Genomic DNA, 3,965 nt, shown 5'->3' with positions numbered 1-3,965 from the left:
TGTGTGTGTGTGTGTGTGTGTGTGTGTGTGTGTGTGTGTGTGTGTGTGTGTGTGTGTGTGTGTGTGTGTGTGTGTGTGTGCTAGAGGTCCAGCTTGCCTGGCCGAGCAAATGGACGCGGGGGCGTGAGGGGGTCATTACCGCCCGCTGGCCTTCGTGGAACAGCTACCTTTGTGATGTAACGCAGCACCACACCTGCTGAGCGTGTCTAAATCACAGCACTGACCGTGGATTTTACAGAGTTGTCACAAACTCACCACTTCAAACCCAAACATCGCATCAGACTTGATGAGAAACGAGCTACAGAGACGCATCTGCATTCAAAACAAGAAGATGTCTGCCCCTTTTGCGAATGATCTGCAGCAACATTAGCAAAATGGCTAAGTCTGATTACAGGATTTGCTCCCGTAATGAGAGGATGCGCCACACCAAACGATCGGGCTGAAGGATCAGAAGGAGCCTGAAGTGGAAGTACTGATTGGATTTTGGAGGAAGTATAAATGATCATTAAGCAGATGTGGCCGACGACAATCCAAAACAGGTCGGCTGTTAATATTGATTCTCCACGGCAAGCCCCATTCAACGACACACGAGCTTCCTGAACGTTTCCAAATATATCACAGCAAGTTTTAATTTATTTTATTTTTTTCAGAGTGGAAACCGTTCCAGAAGCTCCCTCGGCAGCCAGACTTTAATTAACCCTTAAGGTTAATTAAAGAAACCAAAGGCTCATAACATCATTGACTTCTAAAAAATTATGATGGAAAAACCAGCAGCAATGCCTACTCTGGAAAAAAAACAAAAAAAAACAGCCAGTGCTTCGGAAAAGTTTTTCACTTTTGCACATTTTACAACCACAAATTTCAATGTAATTTCATTGAGATTTCAAGTTATAAACCTTCCCAAAGGAGTGAATAATCAAAGGAAGTATCTCTAAAGATACAAATCCAACTGACTCCCCAACACTAGTGTCTCTTAAAGGGACAGTATTGTGGAATATTGACTTTTTTTGAGCTTTACATCATGTTATAATGTTATTCACACACCATCAAAAACATATCTAGTGTATTGCTTTGATTCTTTCATTCATGTTTGAGAAATCCTTGAGTCTCTCATGGCAGTAGTGAAAAACGCCAGGTGAACTGAGCCCCATCTCCTCTGCAACTCACTCCCCCACTCAGTTCCTTCAGACTAGCCAGCAGCAATTAGCAAACACCTGGCAGAACTGCGTGTCAGCTGAGATCACTCTACGTGAAACACTCCGGTGTTTCACGTAGAGTGAAACACTGGCGTGTTTATTAACCCTCTATTAATAAAGGGTTGATAGAGGAGCCATGCTGCGATGACTTCCTGAAGACGGAGCTTCAGAAAGAGCAGGAGCTTCTTAAAGAGACAGAGGCCCTTCATTTTTAGTTATTTTCATATTTAGTTGGTGCTATCTCTGCACTTTTATCAAAGGAGATTTAGATTGAATGTTTGAGCCATCAGGATGGTGGAATATATGATGAAAATCCATTTTCAACAGAATGCAATTTTAAGTGTGAAGTATATTTTCATTCTCATTTTATTGTTTCTTTAATTCACTCAATAAATGTGAGTAGTTAAAAAAACGATGCGCTTTCTTTATACATTTTAAAATATTGCACTCTATCTGCATATAGTGGCAGCTAAGTGCTTTCGGTTTGTTTTGTTTTTTTACATCACAGGCAAAATAAACCATCGTCCTCCAACTACTTCCTGTTGTTTTCTTCTTTGTATTCTCTGTCAGTAGTAAGTCCGGAAGTTGGTCACGTGACTTGTGTGTTGCAAAAAAAGTGTTTCCATTGTAGTTTTGCAAAATTACATCTATTTTAATACGGCAAAAACGTTTCAGTAATTGGCGCGTTTCCATTAAGCAAATATATTTTCATAATTTCAATTTGCTCATTTCTACGATTAATGGAAATACAGCTACTGTTCACTCAGACAAAGGCACTCATGTTGAAGTTGCACACTGTTGTGAGTTAACTGTGAAGTGTGGCGAAATAAATACAGACAGACCTCTGTCCAGGGAAGAACGCATGCGGCACAGATTCGCTGCTTTCCTCTGTGGGTAATCAGAACCTGAGCCCAATCTCAGGTGAAAGCTGATCATCTTTGTTTTCAGAACAAACTGTCCTACAACCAAACTGTACAGCAGCAGCTGAAGGAGAAGCCATCTGAAAACCAAACCGTCTCTCGCATTTCAACGCATCGCCCTGACGAGGCTGAAAGCGGCGCAGGCCGGTGACCCGGCCGGCCGCCTCGGCCTGTCAGGGAGGACGAGGCGGTGAACATGTGAACGGCAGCAGACCTTTTATCGCTCTCCGCGAATTGAATTAATCAGCAGGAGCTCAAGTGGGACGTTAATGAGACTGACAGCAGGTTTAATGAGAGGCCTTATGGGGTCAGTGCAGATAAAAATATAAAGTTTTGAAATAATTCTTCTAACTTTCTGTTGTCCTAAAAAAAATTTAAAGTCTGAAAAGTTTTTTTTTTTGGAGTACATTTATATTCTATGTTGGCATACTAGAGCCACTGTAAAAAAAAAGAGAGTAAATTTTCCTTTTTTGCCACAAAACTCGAAAATTGTTTAAATTGAGCTCAGAATTTATTTTATTTTATTTTTTTAGAAAAAAAAACAACAACAACAATGAAGTTTCTGAGTTTGAAAGGTCAAAAATCTGTTAGGAAAAACAAAAATTTTGAGGTTAATTTTAGAATTTTTTTTTAAACTCACAACAAACAAGAAAATTCCTGAGCATGAAATTTTTAGAGTAAACTCAAATTTTTGAGAAACAACTCGGACATTTTGACTCTTGAAACTTTCATTTCCTGATGGTTTTCTCAAGATAAGTTAATTTCCCAATGAGTTTCTGAAGTGACCAAGTTAATCTCAACAATTGGTGTGTGTGTGTGTATCTGCGTGTGTGTGTGTGCGTGTGTGTGCGTGTGTGTGTGTGTGTGTGCGCTAAATCTCATTTAGTACACACACAAATCACATTGTGATCTCAAGATAACCATCAGGAAAATTTATATGCAGAAAACATCCACAACTCTTGGCTTAAGTTTAATACATCTTTAGCCTTAAATTACAAATTTTTCTGAAAGAACAAGTTCACATCTGATGTTTGACATTAGATTATCTCTAATTAACATTAGTAAAAATTATACATCCAAGGCATAATAATCACACACACCACCTATAATATTTAGTTTGTATGAAGCACAGTGCTTTAGTGTCAGTGTAGCATTCATTTTGCAAAACACATCCTGGGAGTGAAGCAGCCTAACAGCATGATGCTGCCACCACCATGCTCATCAATGTTCCAAATCTTAAAAGTCTCAATTTATCCTTCTTTCTTCTGTGTTCCCAAAGCTGGGGTCCAGAAAATAACCTACATACATAAAAATAGTGATAAGAAAGCCTATGCATTTTTTAAGTGCAACATACAAATAGACAGGATTTGAAAATAATAAATATATTGGTCAATAAATTTGCTGTTGATGCTGATTGTGTTGCCATTGTGCCACTTTTTTTATCTGACTCAGTAAAAGTACTTGCATGCTCAAGCAATAGTCAGGGTCACTAGCCTCTTCCATTTTTATTTTGTGGGCCAAAGGCTGAAACTGCTTGTAACTGCTTGTAAACTTTGCGATAAAACTCTCAGCAAAAAAAAAAAAACACACACAAACAAACTACCTCCCTATCATTTATTTATTCCTTGTTTTTTGCACAAATGATTAAAAAAAGAGGTAACTGTTGACACCAACTGTTTTGAGGCAGTTGAAACGAAATTAATCTTTTACTGTAAGTTTTGATTTCCTGGAAGCCAAAAAAAACCCCAACCAAACAACAACAACAACAAAAAAACAGCCCGAGCTGGATTACCCATGATGCCTTGCTGCAGCTTTAAAAGCCAGTGCTCCTGCGCTGCTCGCTAGACTG

Source organism: Poecilia formosa, unplaced genomic scaffold (genome assembly GCF_000485575.1).
Source record: "Poecilia formosa unplaced genomic scaffold, Poecilia_formosa-5.1.2 Scaffold330, whole genome shotgun sequence".
In the NCBI taxonomy this organism is placed as follows: Eukaryota; Metazoa; Chordata; class Actinopteri; order Cyprinodontiformes; family Poeciliidae; genus Poecilia; species Poecilia formosa.
The sequence above is the reverse complement of the archived record's forward strand: the minus strand, read 5'-3'. Positions refer to the sequence as shown.